The sequence below is a fragment of the Musa acuminata genome, chromosome BXJ3-2 (genome assembly GCF_036884655.1).
Source record: "Musa acuminata AAA Group cultivar baxijiao chromosome BXJ3-2, Cavendish_Baxijiao_AAA, whole genome shotgun sequence".
In the NCBI taxonomy this organism is placed as follows: domain Eukaryota; kingdom Viridiplantae; phylum Streptophyta; class Magnoliopsida; order Zingiberales; family Musaceae; genus Musa; species Musa acuminata.
This window is the reverse complement of record NC_088350.1, coordinates 4,033,074-4,047,781: the sequence shown is the minus strand read 5'-3', so window position 1 is coordinate 4,047,781 and position 14,708 is coordinate 4,033,074.

Below are 14,708 nucleotides of genomic sequence, written 5' to 3'. Positions count from 1 at the left end.
ATAGGAGGGATTCACAGCCTCATAGGCTAGAGTCTTTGCTTGCCCTTCCTATTCTCCTCTCCCTCTCCACCTCAGAGTAGGCCTGGAGTTTTGAGGAGCGTCGTCGCAACCCTGCTGTGTGGATCACCGCTAGAGAGGAGGACGCTTGACCTCCTTCACCCTCTCCTGAGGATATGCAAGGAAACAGGGATATACGATCTCCCTAGGTAACACAATCTCTATACGCAGTTTTGTGTTTTGCGGATTTTGCGCACCAATCTTCGCACGACGACGAACATCTTTTTGGGAATCGGGGATTTTTGTTTTCTTGTTCTTCCGCTGCGCATATGATGTTGCCCCCCATGACTTCCCAACAGTGGTATCAGAGCCAGGTTGTTCGTACGAATGATTGGTTTTTGAACTGCGTGTGTTGTGTTTAGGAAGAATATTGACGTCAAAATCGTTGACGCAAAAGCAAGGAAGGGCAGCAACAGTTGCTGCCCTCGATCTGCATGCCTGCAGCCAGCCGCAGCCGCAGCCAGGCAGCACAGCACCGGCGCATGCGCAAGCGCTGTGCCTGCAGTAGCCGGCCGGCGATCTGCTTGCAGCAGGCTTGCGGCCGGCGGGGCTGGGAGCCCGCTCGGTAGAAGCGCCTGCGGCCACTAAGCCCGCGGGCAGAGGCGCCGCGGGGCAGCAGCGCGGGCTGAGGCACCGCAGAGCAGCGGCGCCTGTGGCCGCTGCTCCCACGGGCAAAAACCCCGCAGGGGCGGCCGCCAGCGAGACAGCACCACCTGCGGGCGCTGACTCGCGGGCAGAACCGCCCGCGAAGGCGGCGGCGCCCGCGGGGGCGCCCACCTGCAGCGGCAGCGACCCCAGCGGGCGTGCCACCTGCAGGCGAGGGCAGTGCCCTCGCCCTCGCCGCACAGGCCGCCGCCAGCAAGATGGCGGCGGCGGCGGCGCAGCAGCGAAAAGGGGAAAGGGTATTAGGGTTTTCTACGCAAAAGACAGTTTTGCCCCTCGGAATTTGAGAAATTCCAGTTTCTGTCTTTTGTCCAAATTACGAAAATACCCTTAGGAATTGAGAAATTCCCTATATATCCCTGATTTCAGAAAATATTAATTAATTAAAAGGTTTAGTTGATTATTATTTTTATTATCTAGTAGTCCTACATAATGACGATTATTTATACATGTGATGTATGATGAGTGGACGGATGATCATGGACCGTGTGATGTGTGTACTTGTGATTATTATTATTGAGGTCTGCGAACCTCCATTATATTTCTCGTTTATTGTCGGGCCTGCGTGCCTATGATTAAGTTGTAATCACATGAGGAGGCGCAGCGGGAGCGTGGAAGCCATAGCGGGACCCACGAGACGGACGATCGTGATGCATGAAGATGCATCAAGATGTCGACGGAACCAACGAGGACGAGATGGACGATCACAAGGCATGGAGATGCACCGTTGCACACATAGATCTTGATGTGAGTGATTAGGCCTACTGGCTCGGGCCTAATCATATTAGGTTGTGGTCCATGATCATCTGGTGTGATTGCTTATACACATACTAGATATGTATATATATTTGCATGCGATGTAGATATATATTAAATATGTATATGTGTGACATGTCATATTAGGAGACCAAATCATAGAAACATCTCTCAATAATATTAAGTCGGTAAACGTGAGGCAATTAGATTGACCCACGTGGCCTTCCATCGTTATGAGTAGGAACCGAATCCCGGTGTAGGTTGAGTTGGTCGAGTCCCTCGAGACTCACCTATATCGCGATTCGCTATCTTGCTTACGACATAGAGATGTCACCGGTGACCTGAGGGCATGATATGCTTGGTCGAGTCCCTCGAGGGTATATCATCAAATCAGACTCATCTTGTAACGAAGGTGTTGACTTAACCGAGCATCATGGTTGGTCGAGTCCCTCGAGGCCATGGTGATTCGGAGGCCGAACAGGACGGGAATCACAAGGAGTTGTGATCGGCAAGAGTTGTCTACCTTTTAGGCTTAGTGTGATTGGTCGAGTCCCTCGAGGTTACACTAAGACGCTGATTGGATCCTGATCCCCACTAGAAGTCTGCCGGAGACTTCCGTTTCACGTGCTGAGGGTGTCGCGTGACTCGTTAGTAAAATAGTGGGAGCATATTAAGATAGAAGTCCATATCTTGATAGTTTATTTCTTGCAAAATCTGCATGTTATTCATTTTTGCTACATCTTTATTTTCAGAAAATGTCGCTTTCAAATCCCTTACGTGGCATACTTGATGTCAACCGCCTCACTGGTCCAAATTATACAGATTGGCTCCGTAACTTGAGAATTGTTCTCACAGCGGAGAAAATCGTGTACGTCCTTGATACAGTGATGCCTACGCCCGAAGAAGGGGCAAGCGAGGATGAGATCGCTCGCTACGTGAAGTACATTGATGACTTCACTCTTGCTCAATGCTATATGTTGGGCTCTATGACTCCAGAGTTACAGAGACAACATGAAAAGATTGATGCTAGATCCATTCTCCTACATGTCCGCAAATTGTTTGAGGAACAGGGAATGACTCAACGATATGAGATATCCAAGAGCCTTTTCCGCGCTAGGATGACTGAGGGAACACCGGTTCAGAACCATATCTTAAAGATGATTGAGTGGATAGAGAAACTCACAGGTCTAGGAATGGTCCTAGAGGATAACTTGTGTGTGGACATTGTGCTTCAGTCCCTACCAGATTCCTTTTCACAGTTCATAATGAATTTTAATATGAACAAGCTTGAGGTGACTCTCCCAAAACTCCTCAATATGTTGAGGGAGGCAGAGAGTACTATTAAGAAAGAGAAGCCAGTTCTCTACACTGGTGAGACCAGAAAGAAAAGGAAAGCAGAAAGGTCCCTTAAGAAGGGAAAGGGCAAGGGCAAACAAGGTAAAGCAAAGGTTGCTAAGAAAGACCCAACAAAGGACAAAGGCCAGTGCTTCCACTATGGTAAAGATGGGCACTGGAAGAGGAACTGCAAAGAGTACCTTGCAGAAAGGGCGAAACAAGAAGCTTGGTGAAGCTTCAAGTACATTCATGATCAATCTCCAATTGTTAGATTTTTGTGATAGTGCATTGGTATTGGATACCAATATTGCTTATCACATCTACAATTTATTGTAAATTCTAGCAAAGCTAAGGGGAGATTGACGAGAGGAATATTGCATAAAGGTTTGTTTATGCAAGACACTACTCCACATATCATGAATGTAAGTGTCTAAGAGGAAACGAGATGAGGTGAATAGTGCATACCTATGGCATTGTAGGCTAGGTCACATCCATGAAAGAAGGATTCAAAAGTTGCTAAATGATGGATATCTAGATCCATTCGACTACGTGTCATATGCAACTTATGAGCCTTGCATTCGTGGAAAACTGACCAAATCTCCATTTAGTAGAACTGGAGAGAGAGCCAATGAGTTGTTGGAACTCATACATAGTGATGTATGTGGACCCATGTCAACTCATGCCATTGGAGGTTACTCCTACTTCATTACATTTACTGATGATTTCTCAAGGTATGGATATGTGTACTTAATGAAGTACAAGTCCGAGGCCTTTGAGAAATTCAGAGAGTATAAGAATGAGGTGGAGAACTAGACTGGAAAGAGTATCAAAACCCTTCGATCAGATCGAGGAGGTGAGTACTTAAGTACAGAGTTTACTCAGTTCCTCAAGGACCATAGGATATTATCCTAATGGACACCTCCTTACACACCTCAGCTCAATGGTGTCTCTGAAAGGAGAAATCGTACTTTATTAGATATGGTACGGTCCATGATGAGTTTCGCTGACCTACCCATCTCATTCTGGGGATATGCCCTAGAAACCGCAGCTTACCTTCTGAACAGAGTTCCAACTAAGTCGGTGGTGTCTACACCATATGAGATATGGAAAGGGAAGAAGCCTGATCTTAAAGTAGTTAAGATTTGGGGCTGCTCTGCCCATGTTAAAAGACATAACCCCGATAAGTTAGAATCAAGGACAGGGCGATGTAAATTTGTGGGATACCCCAAGGAAACTTGTGGGTATTACTTCTATCATCTCGAGGACCAAAAGGTCTTTGTAGCTAAGAGAGCAGTGTTCCTTGAGAAGGAACACATTCTTGACGGAGACAGTGGGAGAATGATAGAATTGAGCGAGGTTGGAGAACCAAGCTCAAGCACCACTCTACAGCCCGAGTCTGTTCAGGTATCTAATACACAAGTTTCAACTTTACGCAGGTCTGATAGAGTATCCCATCCTCCTGAGAGATATGTGGGACATATTAGAGCAGAGGATGTAGAGGATATTGATCCTCAGACCTACGAGGAGGCTATTATGAGTATAGACTCCGGGAAGTGGAAAGAAGCCATGAATTCTGAGATGGATTCTATGTACTCCAATAAGGTTTGGAACCTAGTTGATGCACCCGAAGGTATTGTACCCATCGGTTGCAAGTGGATCTTTAAGAAAAAGATCGGAGTAGATGGAAAGGTAGAGACCTATAAAGCAAGGCTAGTGGCTAAGGGGTATCGTCAAAGGCAAGGTGTTGACTACGACGAAACTTTCTCACCCGTAGCAATGCTAAAATCCATCAGAATTCTATTGGCTATTGCAGCACACTATGATTATGAGATCTGGCAGATGGATGTGAAAACCGCATTCCTCAACGGGAACTTGGAGGAGGAGGTGTATATGATGCAACCTGAGGGATTCGTGTCCAAGAACTGCCCAGATAAGGTGTGTAGGTTGCTTAGATCCATTTATGGACTAAAGCAAGCTTCCCGAAGTTGGAACATAAGATTTGATGAGGCAATCAGATCTTATGACTTCGTTAAGAACGAAGATGAGCCTTGTGTATACAGAAAGGTAAGTGGGAGCGCTATTAGCTTTTTGGTGTTATATGTGGATGACATCCTCATCATTGGGAATGACATAGGAATGCTATCCACAATAAAGGCTTGGTTATCTAGACACTTCTCCATGAAAGACTTAGGAGAAGCATCTTATATCTTGGGGATTAGAATCTATAGAGATAGATCCAAAAGGATGCTTGGCTTGTCCCAGTCCAGGTACATAGAAACTATTGTCAAAAGGTTTGGCATGGAAATTTCCAAAAGAGGTCTCATACCGATGAGACATCGGATATCGCTTTCTACGAGTATGTCCCCGAAGACTCCAGAAGAAAGGGCGAACATGGATATGATACCTTATGCCTCAGCAATAGGGTCTATCATGTATGCCATGCTATGTACTAGGCCTGATATAGCGCATGCTCTGAGTGTCACGAGCAGGTATCAGGCGGATCCAGGCTTGGAGCACTGGAAAGCAGTAAAGTGTATCCTTAAGTACTTGAGAAGGACTAAGGATCTTTTACTAGTATATGGAGGTAATAGCCTTAAGGTTGAAGGCTACACTGACTCAAGTTTTCAGTCTGATGTCGATGATAGCAAGTCGAATTCAGGGTATGTGTACACCTTGAATGGAGGAGCAGTGTGCTGGAAGAGTTCCAAGCAAGATACCACTGCTGACTCGACCACAGAGGCGGAGTACATTGCCGCATTAGATGCAGCAAAGGAGGGAGTCTGGGTGAAGAAGTTCATCACAGATTTGGGAGTCGATATAGATAGCGACAAGTCGACTTCCTTATATTGCGACAACTATGGGGTGATTACTCAAATAAGGGAACCCGGGTCTCATCAGAAGTGTTCTGAGGAGGTTCCAGCTTATAAGAGAGATCGTAACCCGAGGAGATGTAGCAGTGGAAAGAGTTCCATCCGAAGATAACATTGCAGATCCACTAACAAAGCCATTGTCTCAGATTGTCTTTGAGCGTCACAGGAGTCTGATGGGGATCAGACACATAGGTGATTGGCTTTAGGTCAAGTGGGAGATTGCTAGTCATAAGTGCCCAGCAAGCCAATCACGTGAGTGATGGCACGTGTGACTTGATACAGAATCTTTTTGCTTATTATATTTTTGGCGTATATCACTTTATAACTATTGCATAAATGCATATGTATTGTGATGTCCTTGGATTTGTGCAATGGGAATCGGATCGTGATGAGATCACGATAATGAGATCGATTCACCTTTAAACACATATCCTAAATAATCCCGGTCATAGGTTACTCGAGAGGGACATCGTGATAACCGGATAGACTGGTGTGCTGTATACCCGTCCATATGATGGATGCAGCTGGTCTCATAGCTGCTCGTGTAGGGACACTAGGGATACAGTACAGGTGCTCATTGGAGAATGAGTTCACTGATTGATCCGCTTACGGAATGCTGGATGGTTGATGATGCCTTATTGTCAGACAACGATTCCGTAGTCCTAGTGGTGTATCTGGTTCTTAGACTTGAGACACCAAGGATGTCCTGTATGAGTGCTCCGCTCTTTGATACCAGACTTATAGGTTTGGCTGTTCCCAGATCTAGTACAGCTGGTCATTGGGAGTGGTAGTCGACCTTACGAGGGCTATTGAGTGTCGATAGAGGATCATCCACTCTCGGTATCATGAGAGGAATATCCCATGTGTTCTTGCTCAGACAAATCCCTGGCCAGGGTCATTCGGGTTGAGAGAGAAAGAGTTCTCCGGGAGAATCCGATTAGAGCGAGACTCAAGTAGAAACCGTATGGGTCTGACAGCACCATGCTCGATATACGGTCTCTGGGATATTAGATGGATGAGGGACTATAGGTACATGGTAACTGAGGACAGACAGGTCCAATGGATTGGATTCCCCTGTATCGTCTGGGGACTACGGCGTAGTGGCCTAGTACTTCCGTAGTCGATGAGTCGAGTGAATTATTACAGAGATAATAATTCACTTAGTTAGAAGGAGTTCTGACAGGTATGACTCACGGCCAGCTCGATATTGGGCCTAGAGGGTCACACACATATGGTAGGCATTGCGATGAGTAGAGGTTCGGATATGAGATATCCGACGGAGCCCTTGTCTTATTGGATGCAGATCCAATACCCACTAGGGAAAGGACCCATTAGGGTTTTGACACGGGATCTCTATAAATAGGAGGGATTCACAGCCTCATAGGCTAGAGTCTTTGCTTGCCCTTCCTATTCTCCTCTCCCTCTCCACCTCAGAGTAGGCCTGGAGTTTTGAGGAGCGTCGTCGCAACCCTGCTGTGTGGATCACCGCTAGAGAGGAGGACGCTTGACCTCCTTCACCCTCTCCTGAGGATCTGCAAGGAAACAGGGATATACGATCTCCCTAGGTAACACAATCTCTATACGCAGTTTTGTGTTTTGCGGATTTTGCGCACCAATCTTCGCACGACGACGAACATCTTTTTGGGAATCGGGGATTTTTGTTTTCTTGTTCTTCCGCTGCGCATATGATGTTGCCCCCCATGATTTCCCAACAGCGTTTACATTTTGATTTCTATCATAACTGCAAACTGCCTTTATATCCTTGCTTTAACTGCATCTCGCTTAATCAAGTGATTTACAAATCAACATTTAGACGTAAATCAGTTTTTTCTTACAAATATCATATTTTAGTTTGCGCCTACTATCTGATTTGAACCATAACTGCAAACTGCACTTATATCTTTGCTGCATCTTGCTTATTCAAAAGTTAAAGTGATTTACTAATCGACTTTCCTACCGAAATCACTTTTATCGAACGAACGTGATTTCTATCGTAGAAGGTTTTCTGCTGCACTAATTCACCCCCCCCCCCCCCTCTTAGTGCTCTTGATCCTAACAGTTCCTACTCTTATGTGTTTAGAGAAAAACAGTTCCATACATTGCATGAAAAACATAGTATCAAATTTTATCGTCATGCAATCTAGCAATTAAAGATGTGTAAGTTTAGCATGTTTGCTTTTCTTGATATAACAACTAATTGCTTCTCTTTAGACTACCATGAGATAGTGATCTTAGCAAATTTTACATCATGCAAGGTAGCAAATTTTTGTGATATTAAAGATAATAAGTTCTTTCTTCTCTTTTGATAAGTGCTATTTTTGCTTCCTTTACAAAGTACAAGCTAGCAAAGTGTTTGAAAAGGTGGGCAAGTTTTGCCACATACAAGCTAGCAAAAATTTTGAAAGAAAATACAAGATAGCTTTCTTGTGTAAGCTCATGATTCTTGCTTCCTATTGCAATGTACAAGTTGCAAGTTTTGCTTCTTGTGATAGGTAAGATAGCACTTTTGCAAATTTTTTGTTTCTTAAGATAGGCAAGCTTGTGATGTTTAAGATAGCAAGCTCTTTCTTCTCTTTTGAGAAGTGTCATTTTTGCTTTCTTAGCAAAATGCCAAACTACCAAGAGACAATGTTTTACATGAGGCAAGTAAACAATTTGGCAAGTGTTACATTTGCATCTTCTCTTTAGATGTGCAGGAAAGTAAATAATTTTTTACATTTTCTTGACATTTCAAGCTAGCAATTTTCGGTGATGTTCAAGATATCAATTTCTTCTCTTTTGAGAAGTTTTTTGCCTTTTTCTTGAATTGTGCTAGTAATCTATCTCCCCCTTTGTCATTGTCAAAAAGAAGGGAGAACTCAATGGCTAAAAATTTCAACCATTCAACAAGCCAAATATGCAAAGAATTCATGAAAGATATCAATAAGGATCAATTCATGAATACCAAAGATATGATTCATGGTTCATTAAAATTCTTCTTAACAAGTTCACGATCAAGATTCATATAATTCATAATAAAGCAAATTGATGTACAATCATCACACAAGACATACAAGGCAAAAAAATCTTGTTTTTTTTTTATTATGAAATATATGATATCAAGACTCATGATTCATTTGAAAAGATATAGCACAAAGAGCAACTTGAAACATTCTTATCAAGATCACATTTTAAAATATTCCAAGTATCAAGATATCAATATGACACTTCATTGAATTCTTAGAAATCAAAAGACAAGTTACACTTCATTTGAAGAATTCCTTTTTGATAAATGGAGGGAGCATAATGAACGATCTTGATTTATAAAGAACTTCATGTTATAATTATCAAGATCATGATTTTAATAATTATTTTCTTTAGCAAAGAATCACAAAAACACTTTTTTTTTGCATAAGAAATCTCATTGTATTATGATTTATAAATTCTTTCTCTACACATGAATCATAGGAGATATAATAGCAATGATATCATGATTCATTTGGTAATAAGTAGCAAGGAGAACAATTTGTTTCATGCATAAGAAATCTCAATAAGATCACATTTCACAAGAAATTTCAAGTATCAAATATCAAGTAATCATCATGTTTCTTCTTAAGTCAAGAAGTCAAGGGAAAGTTCATGATTCAGTTAAAACAAAATTTCATTCAAGTTAATAAAAAAAATCATAATCAAATTATCATTTTTGATATTCATAACATGAATAACATTATTACTATTTCATCAAAATCAATTTCGAGATTCACACAATATCATGAAATCATTAATCTCGATAAGATAGGAAAAGCATTTTCTTTTTAAGTGATTCTTTTAACACATAAAAAAAAAAATCATTCATAATTCAAGTGATTTACAAGATATCATAAATGAATTTATCACTTGTATTTCATCAAAATCGAGAACTCTAGAGATAGAAAATGATTGAAGCATTTAACATGATTGAAGCATGATTCATATTTAAAATGTATCTTATGTCGTAAATACGAATCAAGCATTTGTCAAATCTGAAATCATCCTCAAAATTACATTCAATAAATTCATATATGACAAGCATAGATTTATTGAAAAATCAATAAGATAGATGATTACTTTTCATTTTTATAAATTTCTATTCATGTGATTTGCTTCTTATGAGCATGCCTTTACCCCCCTTTTTTTTAAAAAATGTCAACATTCAAGATAGAAGGGTAAATTTCGTAAAATAAATTATCAAGCATGATTCCATGATAACATTCTTTTAATATCTTGATATTCATTATCAAGTATGATTTCAAAAAGTATGTTTAAGAGAAATCATTAAGACCAAATGCATGATACACTCATTTATTTTCAAAATATTCATTATGTTTATTTTCATGAGATTCACAAGATTGGTAAAATAAATTCATTAATCTCAATAGGATATAAAATTCATTTCTATTTCATACAATTGATTTCATGTGAGGGTATTCAAGTCTTTTTGTGAAAACATGTATCATCATTTAAAATCAAAACATAAGTTTCGTCATTAAGCCATCAATACCAAACACATCAAAAATGATATCACATCTATCATCAAAAGACTATCAAGAAATTCATACAAAGATGTACATACACTATGTCATATTAATATGTCATAAGAATGTCATCTTAATTCGTCATAAAAATGATTAAACCAAAAACATATTAATCCAATTGTTAATCTAAAATGAGAGTTTCAAATCAATATTTACTTCAAAAACTCATGCATGATATAAAATCATCAAGATACACATGCATAGATTAATCCTAAGCATTATTACATATCATATAGTTATCATCCCTAATGTTGCATACATCATTCAACATTTCAAAACATAACATGTATGAAACCTTAGCAATATACTTTTCATGATTAAATTTTTAATTTTTCAAAAATGCTAAAAATAAAAATAATTTTTTATTTTCTATTCCTACTATTTAAATTAAGCACTCATAAAAAACTTCAAGTAATTTTAAAATAATTCAAGAGAGTTGAGTTACTTACCTTGTAGTCGAAGCCCGTCAAAGCCCAATTCGCTGTTTCACCTTTGGAAGTTCTTGATTCATCCTTGGTTGCCTTCCTCTTTTTTGGCCTCTTCCTTCGTTCAAGTTCATTGTCTATTTTAGATTTTTGTTTAATAAACTTATTAAGATTTAGTGTTCGAAGTTTAAATTCATCATTGTCCTCATCACTTGAGTCATCGCTCAAGTGGTATTCATTTGTCCGGAGTTCCAAATCCTTCCTATTCTTTGGAAGGTGGTTCAAGTGTTGATTGTGTTCATCATGTGCATTACGTACCATTTCATATGTCATCAATGAGCCGATAAGTTCTTCAAGTGGAAAAATATTTAAATCTTTTGTTTCTTGTATTACCGTTACTTTTGATTCCCAAGCTTTAGAAAGTGATCGTAAAACTTTACTAACAAGTTCAAAATTTGAGAAACATTTGCTAAGAGCTTGTAAACCATTGACGACATCTGTAAAACGGGTGTACATGTCAACAATGGTTTCGCTTGGCTTCATTCGAAAAAGCTCGAAATCATGCATTAAAATGTTAACTTTTGAGTCTTTGACTCTACTAGTTCCCTCGTGCGTGATTTCAAGTGTTCACCAAATATCAAAAGCCGTTTCACACGTTGAAATCCGATTGAACTCATTTTTGTCCAAAGTGCAAAATAAGGCATTCATAGCCTTTGCGTTTAAAGAAAAATGCTTCTTCTCCAAATCCGACCATTCGTTTATCGGTTTAGAGAGAAGTTGAAAACCATTTTCAACGATATTCCATAAATCCAAACTCATAGAAATCAAAAAAACTCTCATTCGAGTTTTCCAATAAGTGTAGTCCAATCCGTTAAACAACGGTGGATGAACAACCGATAAGCCCTCTTGAAAACCATAAAGAGCCATCTCTCTCGGGTGTAAATCCGAAATAAGAAATACCGGGCTTTGGTATCAATTGTTAGGATCGGAGTGGCACTAAGAGGGGGGGGGGTGAATTAGTGTAATAGTAAAGTATGATAAACTTTCGACGATTTGAACACTTTCGGAAACTTCGTACTATAAAAGCAACGTTTCGTTTGAAACTGTTTCGATTGCGTTTTAACTTGAAGGCAGTAAGATATTGAAGGGGTTTGCAGTAAGGTAATAGGAGGAAGTAAATGCAAACCAGAGAAGACGGTAGTTTATAGTGGTTCGGTCAATCGTGACCTACATCCACTCCTCCGATTCCTCTTCCGTCGAGGCCACCGGCATCCACTAACGATCTTCCTTTACTAGGCAAAGATTAACCTCCTTCTTACACCCCTCTTACAACCTCTTACAAGTGGTTCACCCCTTTTACAAAGATTTCAATGAAAAGAAAGGAGGTGAACACTCAAGCTATTGAAAACAAGACTTTTCCTAAAGCTTTTCTCAACTTCTAGCTTCTCAAAAGGTTGTTGTCTCAGTTGAGATTTGAGGGGTATTTATAGGCCTCAAGAGGATTCAAATTTAGGCTCCAAAATTTGAATCCTCTTTGGTTCCCGATGCTAGCGGTGCCACCGCCTGTCAGTGGCAGTGCCACCACCTGTTAGTGTCAGACATTAACAGTGGACTAGCGGTGCCACCGCCCAGCTCTCGGGTGTTGGGCGGTGCCACCGCTTGGCTCTCGGGTTCTGGGTGGTACCATCGCCCAGCCCAAACGGTGCCACCGCCTGGCTCTCGGGTGCTGGGCGGTGCCACCTCCCAGCTCTAGGGTGCTGGGCGGTGCAACCGCCCAGTCTAGCAGTGCCACCGCCAGACCCTTCACTTCACTGGTTGGGCTTTAAATTTAGCCCAAACCAAGTCTAATTTTGGGCTCAGTTGGCCCCTAACCAGGATATAGGATTATCTCTTAATCCTAATCCTAATTAATGTGCTAACTACGAATTTAAAGACATTTTCTAAGCTATTACAATGTCCGCAAGTCAAGACTTTTTTCGGCGAACTTCCGACGATCTTCCGACGAACTCTCGGAAACCATTCTACGAACTCCCGGCAAGCTCCTAGACTTCACGATTTGATCTTGGTGAGTTCCAATGAGCTTCTTCGGCAAGCTCTGATCTTTCTCAGTGAGCTCCACGAACTTCCAACGAACCTTCCGGCGAGCTTCCGAAAAACCCTTCGGCAAGCTCCCTACTCATTCTCGGCTAGTTCCGGCAGCATTCTCGACGAACCTTCGGACTTCCATCAAACTCTCGAACTCGCAACAAATCCTTCGCGCTTGACTCCAACACTTTGTTTCACTTTATGTCTTTATCGTTATCGTAGTTAATCCTGCACACACAAGTCAAAACTCTACTCCGATCTAGACAATTATTACAAAGCGAATTGACATTCTGTTGCCCGGCACGTCATTGGTTGCCGCTTTGTCCGATTCTTCGGCGCATCGTCCTCTCTTGCGGCTTGTTGCCCAATCGGTGGTTGACCTCCACAACCCCGATATCCTTGGCGTAATTCCGCTCTTGGCCCGATGTCCGACGTCCGAAACCTTCTGCCATCCATTATCCTAACGTGATCTCCTCCGGCGCAACGTCAATTCCTCTTGCGTTAACTATCTAATCCTGATCGAGTAGACCTGCATCACTCAAAATATAGTTAAACATCTAAACACAATCAATTAGTTTCATCATCAAAATCCGAGATTCAACAGGCAGTGTTACCGCCCGTACCCTAAAATTTTAGGGGATTTAAATTTTGGCTCCATTTTTAAAGCCATTTGGTCTATAAATACCCTAGCTATTCCTGCATGGAGTAGCAAAAAAAGTGAACAAAAACTCTATATTTCCAGAGTTGAAAACCCTTAAAAAGTATAGAGTCCCTCCTCCTAAAGTTTAGAGACCATTCTAAGGGAGAGTGTGAGGGAAGCTTTGTAAAAAGGGAGTGTAAAGGTTCTCTCCCGAGCCTGCAAAAGGAGAATATAGTTGTAAGAAGGAGGTTGATCTTTGCTTATTAAAGGAAGATCGTTAGTAGCTGCTGGTTGCCTCGACGGAAGAGGAATCGGTAGAGTGGATGTAGGTCACAACGACCGAACCACTATAACTCGGTTTGCATTTACTTCTTGCAATTTACATTTACTGCAAACTACCCTTCTTTACTTGCTTTACATCCACTGCACTCTTCTGCATGCTTTCAAGTTAACATCTTCTGAAATGGGTTTAATCGCAATGAGATTTTCAAACCGATGTAATTTTTATCGTTGTACTAATTAACTCCCCCCCCCCCTCTCTTAGTGCCGACTCGTTTCTAACAATATATACATTATTTTTTGTAGGGCAATCATAGATATATTTTTGTGTGGTTTTTCAATAATGCATGCATTGGATTCAAATCTAATAATGTATCCTTTATCATATAATTGACTAATACTGAAAAGATTATGCTTTAAACCATCAACCAACAGCACATCTTCAATCAAAAAGTAGAATTTGTTAACTATGGTTCCTTTGCCAATGATTTTACCCTTGTTGTTGTCTCCGAAGGTGATATACTCTTCCTCTAGGCTAGTGAGCTTAAAGAATTTAGATGGATCTCCGGTCATATGCCTTGAGCATCTACTATTAAGGTACCATCTCTTGCTCCTAGCTTGTGATAGGAAACATTTCTCATCTTCGATAGTCATTAGTGTGTAGTTGGCGATCTTCTTGTTACTTTATTCTTCGCCTTCGAAATCGCTGGAATCATCCCACGTTGCTTTGAGCGCCTTCTTCTTTAGTTGCTTTTTCTTCACTTGGGGACATTCGCTTTTGAAATGTCTCAACTTATTCATTAGTGTGTACTGGGTTCAATTTTATTTTTAGTGTCATTTTTAGATTTATTTCTTTTTATGAATTTTTTGAACTTTCTTGTCAAGAGTGCCAACTCATCATCATAGTCCTCATCACTTGAATTTTCTTTTGAGTGGTCTTCATGAGTTCTTAGTGTCATATCTTTCCTATTTTTTGAAAGGTTATTCTCAAGCTCTTCATGAGCATTGCAAGTCATTTCGTAGGTCATCAAGGACTCAATAAGTT